Here is a 22,956-nt window from a genome sequence, read left to right on the forward strand (position 1 = left end):
CAGACTAACCACTGAACAGATTCAGTTCGCTCTTGAATCCAACATGGACGTTAAACGATGAAGTTCGTTGAATTAGTTTTGGGGGTTTTTGAAATTATTTGATGATTCGGAGAAATGTATATGGATTGATGTTTGGGTTGATGACTCATTTGGAGATCCAACATCAATTTCATGTTTATTTGGTCAGAATGGTCCAGATCCGATGTAACAGTGTTATTTGGATCATTTTGGTGCAACACTGTTCATTTGATGATTTCTAGATCTGAAAAGGTTGATTATGATATGAAGATAGGTTTCTTTGATTTCGAGATAGCGTGGATATTGCTACAATGATTAATTTCAGATTATGATACCTGTTTCCAGATCTGAAAATTAGGGTTTATGTATGCTCGTTGTTGTTTATGTTATTTGTGCTTCTCGAACTGTACATGATTTGGTAGACAAACATTGCCACTGGTACAAACTGGTATGGAGAATGTAAAAGTCAGAAATGAACATGTACTAGAGGCAATATCATTATGGTTTGTTGCAGCAGATGCAAAGTGAATATTCAAGCAGGTACTGCAAGGGCAAATCAGTAACTGATTATGCAGAAATGAAGTTTTGGTGTCTCGAGCATACTATGATCATATAAGACTGAACTCGAGTATGGAAAATGACTAAGGGTTGCTTCGAGCACAGGAGGTGTTTTGCCCAAGCACATCTTTGTTTGGCTCAAGCACAGGTTATTTCGAGCACATCTTATATCGAGCACATCAAATTCTAGTACACTTTGTGAAACTCAGAGCATATCCTTTGTCTTCTCAAGAAAACTATCTTCTTTAAGTCTCGAGCACACTTTGTTATTTATTTGAGCAGACTCTTTTTCGAGCATACTTTGTTTTGTCTTGAACAATTATGCTTGTGAAGAGAAAACTCAAGTTTGTGTCGAGCACACCCTTTCTCCAGAGCATACTTTTGCTTCCGAGCATGTTTGGTGGAAAAAGAAAAAGCACTAAGTAATCCGAGCAAACTTTTGTTTCAGAGCACTAAGTAATCCGAGCACACTTTTGCTTCCGGGCACACTTTGTGCTAGTGGAAAAATTGAAAAATCACAAGTGTTTTGCTTTTCGGGTACACTTTGTGCTAGGAAAGTGCTTCCGAGTACACTTTGTGCTAGTTGAAAATTGAAAAATCACTAGTGTTTTGATTTCCGGGTACACTTTGTGCTAGGAAAGTGCTTCCTAGTACACTTTGTGCTAGGAAAGAGCTCCCAACACACTCTGTGCTAGGAAAATGCTCCCAAACACACTTTGTGCTAGGAAAGTGATCCCATGCACACTGCGTGCTAGGAAACAGAGTTTGTGAAATATTTCAAAGTTTTGAAGAAACTTTTGAGATTTTTGGTGCCTTTGACCGTTTGACAAAGCTGTTCTCTACGGAAGATATATACCAGGGGTATTTTGGTAATTTTTCTCTAATCATCAACAAGCTTATGGAATTCAAACCTCATCCAATTTCACGACTTCATCAAAAGCTTTACAAGAACAAGTGTTGACCAATCTTAAGGATTTAATCACTTTTAGTGTCAACCAACATATGAATATGTTTATTTTCAGATTTTTACAATCTTGATAAGGATGATCAAGATTGTTTCACCCACACTTGATTTGAAGACACATTTATTAAAGACAATTGCAACGAAATTGGGGGAGTAAAAATCTTTGAATTTCATTGCAAATGGCATGCTTCAAATCAAGTAAAAGACTCGAGTTAAGGAAAAGTTGATCAAGATTAATAATCCAAGGTTTTTCAAAGATGTTTCATCATTTGTCAGTTTTCAGATTTCCTAGTACGGATGAGAAGATAGAGTCATCTCAAGCAACAATGTTGAAAGGATGATCAGTAGAGTTCAACCTCCTATGAAATAGTCACTTGAACAGTCAAGAACGGGTTATGGTTGAACTTGAATGCTATCTTAATTCAGGGAATGGTTTGAAGATAATTTACAGGGGAAGAAACAGATTTGAAGAATGGAAGACTATTTGATGATCACAATGAGTTTATTTCTGTTTGTGGTAACCTTGTTACTTGAAGTTGATCTTTGAAGTTCAAAGCCTCGTTCATATGCCCATACAACTATATCCAAAAGTGGTATAAGAGTGATAATTCGAAATGAACAATGGGAGAAGTTTAACGTGAGGGGGAGAATTTCAATGAAAGACAACGAGTTATGAGGTGATCATGGAAGAAATTCGATGGCATCGATCTAAGGGGGAGATTGTTGGGACTTATGTTTTAGACCGCCACATCGAATTAATCTGTGGGTGAAAAATATATTATTTGGTCTCAACCAAGGGTGGATGGCTTGAAGACCAAGTCATGCTAGACTAGTATAAATAGATGTTTTTATTCATTTGTCTAGTATGAGTGAATGTATTGTGTATGTGTGAGATCTAGGGTTTTATCCCTTTGAGAGAGTCTCCGCCTCCAGGATGAGCTCTCCTGGTGGCGGCTGATATTTCTTAATCGATTGTATGTATGAATGTATGTATGAGTGTTTCATCTTAATGAGAATCATTCGGCTAATATTTCATACTACCATTTCTATCTTTTGTGTTTTGATTACAATTGTTCATCCTACTTTATTGTTGATTTTTAATCAAATCAGGCTCTCTCCCAATACACCTCATCCGTCCAAACATCTTTCAAGAGTGAATATGAGTGAGATTCGATCCTATCCCTAGACCCGAGCTCCACACCGTTAATACCGAATATTCACGCTTCCGCACCGGGGCTCGGTTCTATCAATTGTTCATCCTATTATTGATTGTTAATCAAATCAGGCTCTCTCCAATACACCTCATCCGTCCAAACATCTTTCAAGAGTGAATACTAGTGAGATTAGATCCTAACCCTAGATCCGAGCTCCACACAATTAAAACCGACAATTCACGCTTCCGCACCGGGGCTCTGACAAGTGGTATCAGAGCTTGTTACTGCTATTTTGGAAAGATTCTTGTTGCTGATTGAAGATTTGAAGAAAGATGACGTAAGCAGACCACTGTTCCATTGAAAAGTGACGTCAGCAGCTCTGTTCTTCATTTTTCTTCCAGATCTACAATCTATTGGTGTTTTCTCTTCCTTATTTCAATTAAAGCTTTAATCTTTATTTATAAATCTTGTTCTAATCGCACCAGATACATCAGATCTGAACAACCGGTTTTTTCAGATCGGATTATTTTAAAACTCTGTTTTTATAAATCAACTTATTTTGATCTTTCAAAATGTCTGGTTACGAAGAACAAGAAGTGTCTACTAACAAGATTCCTAGACTGTATGGACAGGAAAATTTCACAAAATGGAAGGTCTTGTTTGAAGCAGCCATTTTCTATAATGGTGTGGATATGTGGAAGTCAATCAAGGAAGGTCCATAAGGCACTGAAGAGGATGTTGAAAATCCAGCCGCAACTGCTGCTGTGAGAGAAAGAATGAGAAAAGTAGATGACAAGGCTTTAGCAATGTTAAAGTTAGGTCTGTCTTGAGAGATACTTACCAAGGTTGCACATCATGCAACCGCAACGGCAATGTATGATGCAATACTTAAAATTTTTGAGGGTAACACTGAGCTCAAAAACACCAAGAAGTAGAGACAGAAACAACAGTTAGAGAGGTTTAAGTATAAAGATGGAGAAAGGTTGAAGTCCATTCTTGAAAGGTTCTTAGCAATAGTGAATGATCTCAGAAAAACTGACTATGTCATGACTGACTTTGACTTGAATACCAAGCTGCTCAACTCAATGCCAAAGGAATGGTACACTGCTTGCAAATTCATCCTTCAGAAGCACAACTTCAATGATTTGAAATTGGATGATGTAGTGTGCTTCCTTCATGCTGCAGAGATTGAGATGATAGAGAATGAGATGATTAAGTAGGAAAGACCTTGCTTCAATGTTTCAAATGCATTGATTGCACCCATGGGAAATTTGACTACCAAGAATCAACAGCAAATTCCCATTATTGAAGAACCAATTGAGCATAATGCTGATACTCCAAAATCTTTTATTGGTAGTAGCACTAGTAATCTTGGAAACCAGCAAAGGTTCAATGTGCAACTGATTTATGGCACTGATTCTGCCTCAATGGCAAGTGGGCATGTACCTCATACTAGTGGTGTAAACGGTCAAGGCAGTGAAACACAAGCCTTGTTTTCAATATTTACAGAGTCATATAATGCTTTTGTTGCAAAGAATTTAATTCACACAAGTGTGGTACAAGATGATCTTGAGCAGATAGATGTTGATGACTTGGAGGGCATGGATTTGAAGTGGCAAGAAGCCATGTTGGCTCTTAGAAGCAAGAGGCTATACAACAGGACTGGTAGGTCACTCCTATCATGACCTAATGAAAGAATTGGTTTTGATAAGTAAAAATCCATTTGCTATAATTTTCAACAGCCTGGTAATTTTGCAAGAGAATGTAACATGCCAAGAAACTTTCAAATGAACCAGTTTCAAAACCAACCAAGAAATCAGCAACCTCAATATCAACAGAATCAGCAACCAACAACTTCAACAACTATAATCCCAACTTCAACAACTTCCAGCCTCAAATGAACAATCATAATCAAGGAGTGCCTCGGAATCAAAGTTTTCAAAGAAACAACAACCAAAACCTTCAACCTGTTCCAAACAACACTGTTCCAGCCAACCAAAATCATATCAGAAATCATGGAAATGTTGATGTAACTACACAGCATGAGGGTGGTTTTAATTGGAGCAATAATGAAGAAGACATTGCAGATGATATCAAGAAAGCAAATGTAGCATTCATGGCCATAAATGAGAAAGAAACTGGATCATCATCTCAGGAACAGTCCACTTCTCTGAATGACATATGGTATATGGATAGTGGTTGTTCTAGGCACATGACTTGTGACAAAAGATCACTTGTATTATGAAGAAAAGTTTGAAGGTCCTATAGCATTTGGGAGTGATGAAAATGGTGGAAAGATTGTTGGGAAAGGAATCTTAACAAATGGAAAAGTTTCATTTGATAATGTATTTCATGTTGAGGGTCTACAGTATAATCTACTAAGCATATCACAAATGTGTGATAAGGGGTACAAGGTCAGTTTTGATGATTCACATTGTTTTATCCTAAAACCTGAGTTTGTAATCCCACCTGAAATGATTATGATGATGGCACCAAGAAATGGCAATCTATATGAATTGAATATGAAAGAAGCTGTTTCAAGGGGAGGTGCATGTTTTGTATCCAAAGCCACTGAAAAATGAGTCAAAATTGTGGCATAGGAAACTGTGTCATGTAAACTTAAAGAACATGAATAGACTTGTCAAAGGTGAGCATGTAATTGGCTTACCTGCAAGAGAATTCAAATTGGAAGATCATTGTAGCTCATCAATTCAATTGATCAAGTACTTGAATTACTTCACATGGATCTCTATGGTCTTGTGAGTGTGCCAAGTATAGGAAAGAAAAGATATTGTCTTGTGATCATTGATGACTATTCAAGATATACTTGGGTTTATTTCCTAAGTACCAAGGATGAGACTGCAGAGTTGATTAAGGGATGTGTAACAATGATTGAGAACAAACTGAATAAGAAAGTTAAAATGATGAGAAGTGACAATGGTACACAGTTCAAAAATGGAGTTATGGAAAAATTTTGTGTAAGTAAAGGAATCATTCAACAATTCTCAGCTCCTAGAACTCCTGAACAAAATGGTGTTGCAGACAAAAGGAATAGAAATTTGATTGAAGCTGCAAGAACCATGTTAGCAGATGCTAATTTACCTGTTACATTTTGGGCTGAAGCCATAAATACAGCCTGCTATGTTCAGAACAGGGTGCTTGTCAACAAAAGGCATAACAAAACTCCTTATGAAATATTTCACAATAGAAAGCCTTATATCAAGTTTTTCAAGCCCTTTGGATGCAAATGTTTTCTTCTGAACACAAGGGATTATTTGAATAAGTTTCAAACAAAATCCCGAGATTGTTTCTTTGTTGGATATTCTACACACTCAAAAGCATACATAGTATATGTGAAAGACCATTTGTGTATTATAGAATCATCTAACATCATATTTAATGAGAATCAATTCAACATAGTTGATGGTGCAGCATGGCTGTTTGATCATGAGAAGTTGATAAAGTCTTTCAAGATTTATCCTGAAGACTTTGATGACTTATTCTACAAGACCAGTGTAGTTGAAGAGAAAAAGAAGAAACCATTGGACTTAGAAGAGTTATGGAAAAAGGTTGCTAGAAAAGAAAAGTAATATACTTTTGTGAAGAATTCCTCAAGTGATATTGTTGAACAAGTTCAAGAAAATAATCAAGAAAACAATCACAGTCCTGAATAAGATCATCCTGATATCAATCAAGACAATCAAGAAGTACAGAATGATCAAATTCAGAATGACGGAAACACAAGTAACCAAGCAAATGAAGAAGAAGCTGTATTGCAAGGTTTCAAGATCTGTTTCAAAGATTGAATTTAGAAAACAATGGTGCATCTACTTCAGGACAAAATAATGAAGAAACACCAGAATTTCATGATGCAGATGCTGATTTGATCATTGAAGAACAAGATCTCAATGAATCAAATCTTGACACAAATGTGTCTGCAGATATGATTGTTCAAACTCCTTATGTAGAAAAGAATCATCCTTCTGAAAACATCATTGGAGATTTGCATGAAAGAGTCACAAGAAGTCATTCTGAAATTGCAAACATCTGTCTTTACTCCTTCTTTATATCCCAAATAGAGCCAAAGAAAATTGCTCAAGCACTAAAAGACAATAGTTGGGTGGAAGCAATGCAGGAGGAACTGGCACAGTTCAGAGATTTACATGTGTGGGATCTTGTTGATAGGCCAATAGACAGATATGCAATAGGAACTAAATGGGTTTTTAGAAACAAAAGGGATGAGAGGGGTTTGGTGATTAAGAATAAAGCTAGGCTTGTGGCATGGGATGCCTTCAAGAAGAAGGAATATACTTTGAGGAAGTCTTTGCACCAGTTGCAAGACTTGAAGCTATCAGGATCTTTCTTGCATATGCTGCCTCAAAGAATATTAAGGTGTTCCAGCTTGATGTTAAGTCTGCATTCCTAAATGGAAAGATTGATGAAGAGGTGTGTGTTGCTCAACCTCCAGGTTTTGAGGATCCTTTGTATCTAAACAGGGTATATAAGTTGAATAAATCCCTATATGGATTGCATCAAGCTCCTAGATCTTGGTATGATAAGCTGTCAAATCATCTTCTTGAAAATGGTTTTCAAAGAGGAGCCATTGACAAGACACTCTTCTATAAAAGAAAGGAATCATATTTTCTTCTGTTACAAGTTTATGTGGATGACATCATCTTTGGATCTACAAATGAACAAATGTGTATGGAGTTTGAAGGGGTAATGAAATCCAAATACAGCATGAGCTCTATGGGAGAAATGAACTTCTTTCTTGGACTGCAAGTTCAAAAGAAAGCTGAAGGGATTTTCATTTACCAAACCAAATATGTGTAGGACATTTTGAATAAGTTCAATTGTCATGAGTACAAAACTGCTTCAACTCCATTGGACACTAAAGAAAAGATGATTGCTGATGAAAAGGGGGAGCCTGTAGATGAACATGAATACAGAGCCAAAATTGGATCCCTGATGTACCTTACTGCAACAAGACCAAATATTATGTTTGATGTATGTGTGTGTGCAAGATTCCAATCAAATCCAAAAGTCTCCCATATGAATTATGTGAAGAGAATTTTTAGATATTTGAAGGGAAGACCATACTTGGGAATTTGGTATCCAAAGAATAAATCTTTTGATCTGATTGCCTACACAGACAGTGATTATGATGGCTGTAACATGAGCAGAAAGTCAACCTCAGAAGGATGCCAATTTTTGGGTGAAAGGCTAGTGTCATGGCAATGCAAAAAACAGACTACTGTCTCAATCTCCACTGCAGAAGCTGAATACATTGCTGCATCTGCATGTTGTGCACAAGTTCTATGGATTCAAAATCAAATGCTGGACTATGGTTTGAATTTTCTGAATACCTCTATTCTTATTAATAATACTGCTGCATATTTTACTGTTAAGAATCCAGTTCAACATTCTAAGATTAAGCACATTGAAATCAGACATCACTTCATAAGAGATTGTAGTGAAAAAGGTTTGATTGAAATGCAAAGAGTTGATACAAGTGACTATGTGGCAGACCTATTCACCAAACCACTTGATAGAACCAGGTTCAACTTACTTTTGAAAGCCCTGGGAATGATCAACTCTAATGAGATCTGATTAAGGATGTGTGCCTAGTTGTATACCTCTATGTGCTAACTGATTATATTGATAGAGGTTGCACTTAATGAATGTTAAGTGAATATGCTTGATTATGTTACTTGATATGTTAACTGCTATGTGCTTTAACTGATCTAAAGTTTTGACATGATTGATTTGATTGATGTTTTTACATGTTTATCAGTTGATGTGCATTTGTGATGTTAGGATGAGTGTTCTTGTTATGATTTACTTGTTAGAGTAAGCTTATCTGAAATCACTGCTGAAATTGCTTGAATATGTGCTTTATCTGATCTTCTGATGTTATAAAGATAGGATAGACCTTGAATGTTAGTACTGTCTACTTATCTTGATGATATTATGTTTGATTGAGATTTGATTATGTGTGACAACTGTTTGTGTCAAAATGAGTCTTATGTCAAAATTAAATGATAAAATGAACTTTCCAATGAATTTTGCATAAACACTTTATTTTGGTCAAAACATGAGCAAGTTGATTAATGGTGCTGAGATATGATAAGATTATTCAGTTCAAGTTTTAAAGAAGCTCAAAAGGAGGATTTTTAAAGAAAAGTCTCAAGTAGTTGTTTTTGCTGAAAATTATGTCATTTGCCCAGTTGGAAGGACATACACTTGTGTATGTTTGGTCCTAAAACCTCTACAGATTCAAAGGATAGCCATTGACCTGAAAACTGAATGCATTTGGGGCAATTATGACTTGTTTCTTATTCTTCACTTAAAACTATGTCAATAGCTCTGACCTTGAAAGGAGATATATTCACATGTATGTTTGGTCCCGTTGACCACTTTTGGTCAAACAGGATAGCCATTTACCTGCCAATGAAGAGAAATTGAGGTGATTGAATATTAAACTTAATTTAATATGGGAAATGATAGTACATTAACTGCTTAGCCAATCATATGGATTTAATAGACTAAAAGGACCTTAGTATAGTCATTAACATGTATGGTTGCTTTCCCAGGATGATGTTAAATCCAAGGTGATATAAACATAATAAATATGCTAATCTTTATGTGGAGATACATAGTTGTCCTTGCATGTCTCAAGATAAATCTCTCCAAATGATAGGTATAAAAGTGATTACCCAGTCATACATAAGCCTGTTGTTATTTGGTCAACCAAAAATGAAGCATCTTTAAATATGACAAAGAACATGTTTTAAGAAAAGTTGAGAAAATATCAAAAACAAGGGGAAGAATGAATAAATCAACCAAAAGTTGATAAGTGTTTTAAATATTTTATCAAACAAGAGGGTTACAACAAGAACTACAAAGATGTTGACAAAATCTGTCTCATCTTGAATGAAAGGCCTGTTATTTAACAGTAAGTCCAACGTTCAACCTCTATATATGTTTGAAAATCAAAAATACAAAAAGATCCAATAAGTTCTGTCATACAAAAACAATTTTAGACTAAATACAGGAGGTTGGAGTCAAATTGGGGTGATCTAGGGAAAACCAAATAAGCTTTGAGATATGAGGCATCATAGCACAGTGTTGACCATTAATGTATTATGCTACTAAATGAACCTTAATCATATCACCAAAGATATTAAATTCATGCGAAGTCTAGACCTGCTGGTAACCTATCTATGTTGTCATAATAATGCTGAGAATGAAGTATTGAGAAAGCTACTTAGTCAATATGATCCCATTCTTGAGATCTTTTCAGAAAATGGAAGAAACTATTTTGAAGAGAAATGCAACTGAAATTTGATCTCTAAATGCACCATTTGCTCTTAAAATATGATCTTTAAAGAAAAATATATGATGACAAGTGGTTTAAGTCAAAAAGTGTTGCATTTTGCCTTTAATAGGTTGAATATGTTAGTTCGGGTAAGGTTTGAAGTTTTCTAACCTTTCCGGGCACAAAAACAGTTGAATATGTTTGTATATGTATTTTCGGGTAAGGTTTGAGGGTTTACAACCTTTCCGGGCAAGCTTAGTCATTTTGGTCTACGTTTACTATTTTCGGGCATGCCTTGAAGTATTTGATACTTTTCGGGTAGAGTTACTATTCAAGTCACTCTCCAGGCAAGCCTGATTGTTTATGATTGAATATGTTTTCAGGTAAGGTTTGTTGCTCTATAACCTTTCCGGGCACACTTAGATACTATTATCTAAGTTTGTCATTTTCGGGTATGGTTTGATATTTTGAAGTCTCTCGGGTAGACTAAACTGTTTAGTTTAGTTCTCGTTCATACCTGATGTTTGAATATGAGTATCCTAATAAGCTTAGTGCTAACATAGGATTTTCGAGCAAGCTCTTTGAAATTTTAGACTATAGCACACTTAGATGTTTTATGTTTAATTTCATTCCTAGCATGCTTTGTGTTATTTGTGTTTATGATTTCTTTGAAATTACAAGTGTTTCCGGGCAGACTTTGTCTTACAGGCACGCTTTATATTCCGAGTACAATATTGTTCCCTCAATATACTTGGTAATTTCAAAATTTTGACTTTTCGAGTACACAGTCTGCTAGATATCATTTCAGACACACTTTATACTCTATGAAAGTTGTTCAGGTATACTTTGCATAAGAAGGTTGTTCGGGCACATTAAACTTTTGGAAGGTTGCTCGGGCACACTATGCTTCAAAGTATTCTTAACTGAATGTGTTTCTTATTCTGATAGGGTTTAAGCTAGATTAAGCTTTCTAATTTAAATTTAAGAAATTTATACGGGTATCTTAATTGATTCTTAGCAAGGATGTTTATTTGATATTTTATACTTGATTATTTGCCTTGTGATTAAGTTCTCAAGAAATTTAGTATTTCGGGTAAGTTTTCTTCATCGTGTCTTGACTTTAAATTACTTAGCTTGACCAAGCAAGGTTTGTAAGTGGAAGGTACCGGGCAAACTTTGTCAATTTTAATAATGAAAATTTTACCAAGCAAGGTTTGACATTTTAACTTTAACGGGTAAGGTTTTTAAATGGATAAGATTATTATGTTTGGCAGCTAATAACTCACTACATGACAAATGCATTTAAAACTCACTTTCAAACGGTATATAAGAGGAAGTTAGACATATTATTCAACATTACTTTTCCCTCTCTCCTTCCACTGCAACTACTTACTCACAAAGAAACCGAAACCGACTTATCACATTCGTTTCTAATCCAAACCCTAACTTTAATCAGCCCTCTAGTTCCGACTCGTTTATAAACTTGTCGAAGAACATGTTCTTGATGATTTTTTTTCTCTCTTTTTCTTCTTCATTTTTATAACTTGAAATTACTTAAAGTAGTGAACTTTATGACTAATTTCACTTTGAATATGTTTGATTGTGTTGTTCAGATATGGCAGAAGAAGAGGTTCAACCTAAATATGCCTTTGAAAAGAAACACAACATGTGTGCACTGTTGCAAGTCACTCCTGATAATGAGCATGTGTCAAGGATGATTACATGGATGGACAGATCCAATGTGAGCTTTGCTTTCACTGATTGCCCAATCATCTTTAGAAATCATTCACTCGATTTCTGGCGCTCTGCAAGACCTGATGATATAAATGGTCGAAGAATCGAAGCAACTGTTGCAAGCCATGAAATACATATGACAGAAAGAATGATAAGACGATGCTTGCAGTTACATGACGATGACCATAACCCTATAAACTTCAATACAGCTCACCTGATGAGGTTCTTTGAACAAACGATGGGATATCAAGGAACTTTACATGATGGGCAATTCCAAAAGGGGATGTTCCCTATGCTGTATAGATTCTTAATTTACCATGTGATACAGGGGTTTGCTCCAAGAAAAGGATCATGGACTCTGATGAGTCGTGATTTAGCAAATGCCACTATTGGTATTATATATGATCTGCCTTTCAATTTTTCAAAGATGATATTTGAAGGCATGGTGGGAAATTTGAAGAAGGCCGAAGTGGATAGATTCCTGCAATACCCTAGATTCTTACAGATAATATTTAACAGGTAATTACAAGACTTACCCACAATTGGCATTACACATCTGTTGCAGAATCCCGACACATATAGAAGAATTGCAAATCCGGGAAGTGCAAACAGATTCAATCCCAACATTCCATTTGAAATCTTACCATGGTTGTTAAACCATGATTTGGAGATTATGCCGGTGCCAGAGTTGAGCTCTGAGGAGGAAGAAGGAGGAGATGATGTTGAGGGTGATGATGATGATTCTGAAGATGGAGGTAATGATGATGATGGAGATGAAGGAGGGGATGGAGGAGCCATGAATGTTGATGCACGTGATCAGGGGGAGCAACCTGAGGAACCAGAACAACCACCTCAAACACCACCACACCAACCTTCGCCCACTGACCAATCCATACCATCACCACCACCACAAACTCCACCATACCAAACCACTCAATACCCACCTCAAACCTTAACCATGAGCCAGCCTGAAACATCAACTCATATATCCCCAACACTACAAACACCACCAACCACTAATCCAATTCATTCAGATCCATTTATTTCAAGCCCACCCATACACAATCACCACCACAATCCATTTTCCAAACTCAAACCACAACCCAAGAACAACCTGAATATGAACCTTTCTAGACATCACCACCTACAACCCCACATACTGACACAGACCTATTCCAAAGAAATTTGGACTTGTTGGAAGAAAATGATGAATTAAAGAAGAAGAATGAGGAGGTGACTATGGAGAATGTGATGTTGATGGATAAGTTGGCCCGAGCTATGATGAAAATTCAAACCCTGGAGCAGGAGGTTGAGAAGACCTCAGCTGCCCCAAAACAGGGGGAGAATGTAAATGAGCCAACTGACTCTATGATAAATGTTGAAACTGAGAAGGAAACAGGTGTAGAGACTGTGGATGGTTTGAAACTTATTTTGAGTGCATATGATGATGAGGACGAGGATAGTGAGGAGAGGAGAATGGAGGATGATGAGTATGAAGCTGATAAATCTGATGTTGGAGAACAGAATTATGATGTCAATGATGAAATAATGTATGTTTCTTAGAGTGAAGAGGAGGATATTATAGAGGAGACAGTGGATGAAATTGAGAAGACAAACGATGAAGAGATTGTGACTACCACTGACGTGGTCACTAAGTGTTAACAGAAACTCAAACTGATGAAATCATTGAGGGAAATACTGCTACTGAGGAGCCAATCATTACTGAAGTTGAACAACCTGAAAGCTCCAAGAGGGTGGAATATGACCCTGAATTGGAAGCACTTGAAAAAGAAATTGATGAATATCAACAATTTGATGAAGAGGAAGAAGTGCAGAAAAGAAAGGATAAAGGAAAAGAAAAAGTGACTGAAGAAGAGCCTGTTAAGGCTATTCCTGAGAAAGATATTTTATTTAGAGATAATGGTGAAGCTTCTGCTGCTTCCAGGAGAGAACATGAAAACATTATGAGAGAAACAACGGACAGAGAAATACTGGCCCAAACCATGGATCCCTTAGAGTTGGCAGAGCAGGAAGCCTTGATCAATCAGACCAATATTGCTAAAGTGATTAATGAAGGAGAGGCTGATGATCAAGATGTGATTGAAGCTTTGATTATGATGAAAAGAGTTGAGGAAGTAGACAACTCATTAGCTGTGGTGGTTAGCAAGTTTCAATCCCAAAGTCAACCTTAAAAGAAATCAACTGAAACTGCTGAACCAATCAATTTGAATACTGAAATGATGGTTGAAGAAGTGATTGGTGAGCCTAATGCTTCTATGGCTGCCAGGAAATGGGCTGAGCAAGTGACAGAAGATATAAAGAAAAACCCAACTGATAGCTGGCCACAAAGAGAAAATGTGGCTCAACCTCATGAAACACTGAAACAAAAGAAAGAAAGACTTTCAAAACTACATGAACAATTTGCAGAAAAGGTCAACAGATTTTCTAAGATCTATATGAGAAGAAAGAGGGCATCTGAATAGTCTGAACATGAAAGATCCAAGAAGAAAGGAAAGTGGGATGAAAATAATAAATGCTATGTGGAGACTCCTGATGATGAAGATAGTCCAATCAGGGCAATCCCACTGCAAACTTTGCAACCAGGAGAAAGGATTCCAGGTGTTCCTGATGTGACTATTATGAGTTAACCAAATCCAGATCATCCACCCCCTAATGAGCCCAAAATAGATGCACTAAATGACTCAACTGAGGAGGAGGATGAGTCTGATGAATCTGATGATGATGATGACAATGATGGTAAAGATAAGGAAGCTGCTAATGTTGTGTCCCCACAAGTTGTAATGACTGATGAGCAGAGGGCAAACATTGAGTTGAGTATGAGGGAAACCAAAAAGAAACATCCATTGGTTGTGAAGCTGAGAGGATATGGAATAAGTTTTGAAACTTTGGCTGATCTGGATGATGATCAGTTGCAAGACAGACTAGACAAGGAAATAGAGATTCTCAAGAAAAAGATGGAACAAAAGACTAGAGATAGCCTGAAATACAAAGAATATCTTAGAAGGCATGGCTATTCGGAAAAAGATCTAATACACTTCAAATTTGACAAACTTCAAGATCTTTACAACAGTGAAAGAGAAAAGGTGATAGAAAAATGTGTCAAGGAAAATGAAAAGATTGAAAATATTGAAGCTCTGAAAAAGAAATTTGGAGGTATGTGTGGATACTTACTGAAAGGGGGTTGAAGCCTGATATAGTTGAAAATCTGTCAAGAGAATCAGTGTTGAACCAATACAACAGACTCAAAAGAAAAGAAAAACTGAAAAGGTTACAACCTGAGATCTCAACTAAATGGTCTGAACCATCTGCTGAACAGTCAGGTAAAACTCAGGATGAACAAGAACCTCCTAAGAAGAAAAGAAAGATAATGACTTTAAGGGAGAAACAAAAGGTTCAAGATGAAAAGGAAAAAATCAAAAGAAGTACCTGCTGTTGAAACACCTATCCCAGAGGAATTAAATCCTGAACCAGAAGATGAACCTATAATTCCTTGGGAAAATGAAGAGATGATTAAGATATTGAGGGCCATAATGATAAATCAGAGGGGAATGGATGAAGCCTCTTTTAATGCCTTGGAAAAGAAAGACTTGGAAGAACTTTTCTATATTCAAAAGGCTGATTGGGAAAAAGCTCTGAGGGAAGGTGAGAACCTTAGAAGCTTTATGGATGGAAGGTTTGTACCTGCAGCATTGTCAAACAATCCTGGGTTAGAGAAAATGATGCTGATTCTTAATGAACAAGTAGAACATAGCCTTGTTGATCTAGCCAACCTTCCACCTGAAATGGTAGAGTCAATTTACATCAACACTTTCAATTTGAGGCCTGGAAAACCCAAGAAGTCTATTCCAACCAGGACCTCTGCTTCGAGAATGCATGCCTCATCAAGAAAAGGTGAATCAAGTAGAGCTGAACCCCAAAGAACATCAAGACCACAATCAGATGTGGATCTTCCAAGAGAACTCTACTATGATTCTGTCTCTGAATGTCTGAGAGTGATTATGGAAAGCAGACAACTGAGAGACATAATTGTGAGAGGTGACTTTTATGGATACACTCAAGAACAACTAGAAAGAACGGTCACACTCCAGTTGTATGATTATAGAAACAAAAATAAGATGGTTGGAAGGCAAATGAATGATCTCTCAAAATTTTTAAAAGATGAAGCTAACAAGGGATTCCTATTCCTAAAAGAAAAGAGAAGCTGGAGAACAATACAACTTCACAGATCAAGAAGGACAGAGAAGTTAAAGAAAATGGACAGTGCTGAACTGTACTACAAGATGAATGTCAGAGATAGGAATCCTTTGTCAAACATGAGTACATGCATCAGCCTTGAAAGAAGAATGACACGCCCCAACTACACAGTTCAAAGAAATGGCATTATAACTGAGATTGAATATAAAGAAGATGTTGGCCATTATGAGCTAAGAAACTCTGATGGAAGAGTACTGGGGATAATCAAAAAGGATGAAGAGTTGACTTACTTGCATGATGAAGATCTGATGGATATAAGGGATTTGGTCATACCAGAAAGTCACACTCACTACCAAATCCTTGATATCTTTAGGCTGAGAGCTGTATCAGTAATAGTCAACAGAAGACAAGCTCGCCACAATGCAAGGAAAAGACAAGATTCCTAGAATAGGCTTTGTTATGTAATGTCTTCAGACAGAATTCTGTTTATGTAATTTGTTTATGTTTTGATGAATATGTAATTTGACCTTAATTTGATGCGTATTTTTTGACTAAGTGTAACTAACCATAGAAATGTTTTGGGTCAGCTGTGGTGTTCCAATCTAGGGGGAGATTGTTGAGTCAAATATTTGACCTAAGAAAGATATATGGAAGATTGGAATCTTCTCAACCTCCTCAAAATTCGCTAAGTATGGATCTGGGCACACCTTAGACCTCCGAGCAAGCTTTTACTTAGCCGGGCATGATATTTTGTCTATCGGACAAGGTTATCTTCTAAAAGTCTTCTTTAGTGGATATCTGGGCAGGGTTTGCAAATTGGTGTATTACCGGGCAAGGTTCACTAGTTTATGCCAATCCGGGCAAGGACCACTATATCAAGCAAATCTGTTCTTCATAGCCAAGTATGGTTCACTACCGAGTAAGCTTTTGGCTAACCAAGCTCATGAAGCCAAGTGATTGGAAGACCGGGCAAGGTATTCATTAATAATATAGTGGTCCAAGTAGGCTTGATGATTTAATGGAATATCTCTATGTAACATCGGGCAAGGTTTAACTCAAGCAAGGAACAGTGCTACCGAGCACACTTTGCTAATAAGTTATTCTCTAGCAAAGAGTTGAAAGGGACCATTGAAGAACAAGGTTGCTCGTAAGGGTTTGTCGGGCAAAGTCTGGCAAAGTCAAGAAGATTGAAGTCTACCCAGTGAGTATTTTACTTAGTAAAATACTCTTCAAGTAAAGTCTACCTGGATACTGATCCCGGACACACTTCTATGTTACCATGTTCTGAAAGATGGCAAGCACACAGCCTACTCGGAAAGACAATATTGCTGCAAAGCCTACCCGGAAGACTTGTTTTACACTTAGAATAATTTTGAATATGTAATTTGAATATGTATTAACATTTGGGGTTTCTAGAAGGAATGACAGCTGTCTTAGGATGACAGGCCTATAAATAGAATAATTTAGGGCACGCCTCCTACGGATTTGAGCCTTTACACTTTTCATATAAGAAAGAATATTTATTGAAAGTGACGGAGTCCTAAGATTCGTACGGATAAACTTTCCCTTCGAGAAACCCTAAATCGATTATCCTTTTGTATGATTAACATTAAATGAATGGAAATATTTTGAGTGAATCTTGTGAGTGTTAGTTACCTTTGATTATTGTTTATCAACCACAGCGTTTGTTATTGATTCCGCCTTTAACAAACGGTAATCTTTCTAAATATCGCAACCCGTCACTAACTCCCTTATCGACACATCTATTTGTGTGAGTTATGACATGATTTGAGTAAGATCTACCTGAAATCGGGGACCTGGCATGAAGTCCTCAAAATCATGTCTCAATTATTTATTCCCAATTCAAACATCGTTCTCACTCTCACTCTCAGAATCATCTATGCGCCATGAGGAACTAATCAATTGATTTAGATTTTTTTTCTATCGGCTCATTCTTGATGAAGTCTGGTCTGCCCAATCGATTCCAGTTGTCATCGTTTTCCTTCACTGGATATTCACTCGAATCTGAAAGCCTTCGATTGCACCGACACCGCCGCTTTAGATGCTGGCCCTTATCCTGGTGAGTTTCATTAATTTTTCAATCGTTTATAATCTATATTAGAATATGTAATGCCGGAGATTCTGAGAATGCCTCTTTCTAATAGAGGATGCTAACGCATATGGAAGAGTACTGCTTCTGTTTTTGATTTGATTTATTTTGTTAGGTCTAGGGGATTTGATTATCTTGTAGGGTGTTCAAACTTCAAACAATACATGAAAGTTGACCCCTCCTTTCAATCGTCTTTTTGCCTGGTTCGTTTATGTCTTGATTTCAGGTTTTGGTTGTAAAGATTTCTTATTTGCTTCATGTTTTTCTTTCACAGGTGATGTTGGTCGGAAATTGGCCATGATCTGAGTTTGTCACTGATAGGTACTGTCACGCCTTCATCTTAGTCCCAGGAGTGTGATCAACAGTTGGTATAACATTTGTAAATAAATCAGAGTTACGGGTTATTAGCGGAAGACTTTATAAAACATGTGAATTTAAAGTTATAAATACTTACATTACAAAAGACGATTCAAAAGTCATTTAGTTTTACTTGTTTATAAGTTTAACAAAAACACCATATTTAATATTTAGACAAAATATCCGAGCCATCAGATTCTTGAGCTCTTCGTTCTTCAAGCCCTATTCTTGGTTACTTGCAAAATGTTAGAAACTACGTCGGCAACGAATGCTGGTGAATATGCTGACGCTAAAAATATTTTCTTTACTTAATCACCCCTCGAGACCACGTAAGTCTCGGCCCATCTTGGCTTAGGAATAATTAAGTTAAAACAACATCATTAAAAATTCGAGTCTCAACACTAGGTCACCCCAGCAAAACACCGCAGTGTTTGACATACTTAGGTACCATAAATATACACATGGTCAGTCTCACTTGAACGTACTTAGGTCCGGCCCATCGTGGCTGGAGGTTGTGACCAATCGTGGTGCGATGCACCCACCGCATTTAACCACATATGTAAGGATCCAGACAAACGTATACTGCAGCCTGAGGGCTAGGCTTTTACTCTTATTCATAATGTTTTTAGAGAAACTTAGTCTCATGTAAAGTTTTTCATATAACACGTTGACTCGTTTGAAAACAAGTTTGTAAAAGTGGGGCGTATTAACCTTTTCAATTGGGATCGGTTTCAAACACCGTCCGTGGGTCTTTCCCTTGCTATCTCACACCTATAGTACGAGTATAACCTTTTGTTAGTCGGATATACAATCCGGCTTAAGACCTTTAGTCTTAGTTTTATAAACTTTACCTCGATGAACCTTTAGTTCAAAAATCTCTTTTACTTTAAAACCTTTAGTTTTAAAAGTAATATTATAAACCTTTAGTTTATTTATAAAACCCTACGTTTTTTCTTCTATAAGAAACGTATTTCTTTCTTTTTGTTATTATTTAAGAATACTCATTATAACTTAAATAATACTTATAACAAAGAATTATATTCACACATATATATACACTTGTATTTCTTTCTTTTCTTTTAATTGTTATATATTTCTTTTATTTTCGAGGTATCGAGTATAATCTCGACTTAGGTATTAAGCCTTTATAATATTTTATTATTATATTATTTGGGCATTATGCCTACCTTTGTCAGCTTATAATAACCCTAGGGAATTGGGCAGCACTTCGACTACCTTTGCTCTTTTTATACTCTTCTTGATCAACACTTTGCATGAGCACGCAAATCGAGACACCAATACTTCATAGTACGTGCTTCGGGATGATTGTCAGGATGTTGGGATAGTATCACCTACTTGATATATACGTCGTCGGTTTGTGGCACGAATATCGAGGTTACGACACGGAAAACGAAATAACGATCGAGGATGTGGAACGAACTTTGAGTATGTTAGTGACAGCCCTTTGGCAAGCCCGTCGCATATCGTGACGTTGGCTGCCTGAGTCACCATATAGACCTGCCACGTGCGACACGTGGCAGGCGTTGTGCCGCGTGGCGACACGTGGCGATCCGTCTGCCACGTGGCGACACATAGTGCCACCGTCTGCCACGTGGCACACGTGTCACATTGTGTCAGACCACGTCATCGCGATACGCGATGACGTTGGTTCAATAGCGATCACGTATCGCTGTTGACTTCTTCTAGAACCTTTGACCAAGCCCGTCGCGGTACGCGATGGACTAGTCCTTTGTCCCATCGCGTATCGCGATAGGACAAGAAAACAGAATTTTCCTTTTTGACCTTGGGGTTTGTAATTTGGCAAATTTGTTCCCTTGACTTTGGAATTTGACATTAATGACCCGATATTTTCCGTGATGTTACATCCTCCCCACCTTGAAATAAATCTCGTCCTCGAGTTTGCTTCACGAGAATAAGTGGGGGTATTTATTTCTCATTTCCGATTCGAGTTCCCAAGTATACTCGGGCCCTCTTCGTGAGTCCCATTTTACATTAACAATTTTCAAGGTTCATCTTTTAAGTGTCTTTGTTTTCGAATCTTCTATTTGTATTGGTCTTTCAATGAATTTTAAGTTCTCGTTAATTTCTACATCTTTTAATGGCATCGAAAGAGGTTTGTCGGCTAAACATTTACGCAGATTCGAAACATGAAATACGTCGTGTATTCCTTGCATTTCCTCGGGTAGTCCCAAACGATATGAAACATTACCAATTCGTTCAAGTACCTCGAAGGGTCCAACGAATCAAGGACTTAGCTTTCCTTTCTTACCGAAGCGAACTACGCCTTTCCATGGCGAGTCTTTCAAAAGAACTTTGTCACCAACATTGAACTCAAACGGCTTACGACGAACAACAGCGTAACTCTTTTGGCGATCATGTGCCGTCTTAAGTCGTTCTCAGATTTGAAGAACTTTGTCGATGGTTTCTTGGACTATTTCGAGTCCAGACAATTGATTGTCTCCTATTTCTAACCAGCACACGGGAGTTCTACAATTTCGGCCATATAACTCCTAAAATGGTGCGGATTGAATACTTGTGTGATAACTATTGTTATACGAGAATTCCATTAGGGGTAAGTGGTCGTCCCAACTTCCACCTAAGTCTATCACACAGGCGCGGAACATATCTTCCAACGTTTGAATCGTCCTTTCGCTTTGCCCATCGGTTTATGGATGATAAACAGTGCTAAGGTTTAGCTTGGTGCCTAACGTTTGTTAGAAGCTTTTCCAGAAATGAGAAGTAAAACGAGTGTCTCAATCAGAGATTATAGATAGCGGTACTCCATGCAAAGCACAATGTTGTTCACATAAATACGCGCTAATCTATCCATTGAATACAACTCATTGACAGGTATGAAGTGAGCAGATTTGGTTAATCTATCGACGATAACCCATATAGCATTATGTTGTTGAGTCATCTTCAGGAATTTGGTGTTAAAATCCATAGTTATTTACTCCCACTTCCATACGGGAAGTTCGGGTTGTTGGAGCAATCCCAAAGGCTTTTGATGTTCAGCCTTGACTTTTAAACATGTTTAACATTTTGCCACATGCGAAGTGATGTCCTTTTTTATCCCATTCCACCAGTAGTTGGGTTTGAGATTTTGATACATTTTGTCACTACCGGGGTGCATCATGTATTTGGACTTATGTGCTTCGTTCAAAATTTTCTCACGCAAGTTCCCAACGATTGGTACCCAAATTTGGTTACCCATTCTAAGGATACCATCGTCACCTTTGACTAGCGAGTCAATGGTGTCGTGTCGTTTCTCATCGGAGATCTTATTTTCATTGATTGCTTGAGTTTTGGCAGATTTGATTTGGTCAATAAGATCGATTTGAAGTTCTAATCTTAACGCTCAAACTCTTTCTGGCTTTTCATGCTCCTTCCGACTTAAGGCATCAGCCACAACGTTGTCTTTGCCTTCATGATAAATGATTTCACAGTCGTAGTCGTTAAGAGTTTCCATCCATCGTTGTTGTCGCATATTAAGCTCTTTTTGATCGAAGATGTGTTTCAAGCTTTTATGATTAGTGTACACGATAAATCTTATTCCATAGAGATAGTGCCTCCATATCTTAAGTGCAAAGATTATAGCGCCTTACTCTAGATCATGAGTTATATAGTTCTTTTCATGTACCTTGACTTGACGAGAGGCGTAAGAGATACTTTCTTTCGTTGCATTAGTACACATCCCAAGCCGGAATGAGACGCATCACTAAAGACAACGAAATTTTCAGTACCTTCTAGCAAGGCCAGTATAGGTGCTTGGGTAAGCTTTTGTTTGAGTATATCGAACGCCACTTGTTGTTTTGTTCCCCACTCATACTTGATATTTTTGCGAGTCAAAGAAGTTAGGGGAACAGCGATTCGGGAAAAGTTTTCAATGAATCTACGGTAATAGCCGGCCAATCCTAAGAAACTTCGGATCTCGGTTGGCGATTTTGGAACCTCCCACTTAGATGTAACTTCAATCTTAGAGGGATCGACTTGAATTCCATTTATGTTAATGATGTGACCAAGGAATTGCACTTCGGGTAACCAGAACTCGCATTTTGAGAACTTAGCGTACAACTTCTCGGTCCTAAGAATTTCAAGAAAAGTTCGAAGATGATTTTCATGATCGTCCTTAGAATTAGAATAAATGAGTATGTCGTCAATGAAGACGATAACAAATTTATCCAAGTAAGGCTTACAGATTCGGTTCATCATGTCCATGAATGCGGCTGGAGCATTAGTAAGTCCAAACGGAATGATCGTGAACTCATAATGTTCATACCTTGTTCGGAATACAGTTTTCGGGATATCTTCGGATTGAACTTTGAGTTAGTGATAACTGGAACGAAGATCGATTTTTGAAAAAAATCTTGCGCCTTGGAGTTGGTCGAATAGGTCATCGATTTGAGGGAGTGGATATCGATTCTTGATTGTGACTTTGTTGAGAGCTCGGTAGTCGATGCACATACGCATGGATCCATCCTTCTTTTTGACCAACAGTATTGGCGCT

The sequence above is a fragment of the Bidens hawaiensis genome, unplaced genomic scaffold (genome assembly GCF_021521415.1).
Source record: "Bidens hawaiensis isolate Kalapana, Puna unplaced genomic scaffold, B.hawaiensis_p1.1 tig00025186_1, whole genome shotgun sequence".
Taxonomy (NCBI): domain Eukaryota; kingdom Viridiplantae; phylum Streptophyta; class Magnoliopsida; order Asterales; family Asteraceae; genus Bidens; species Bidens hawaiensis.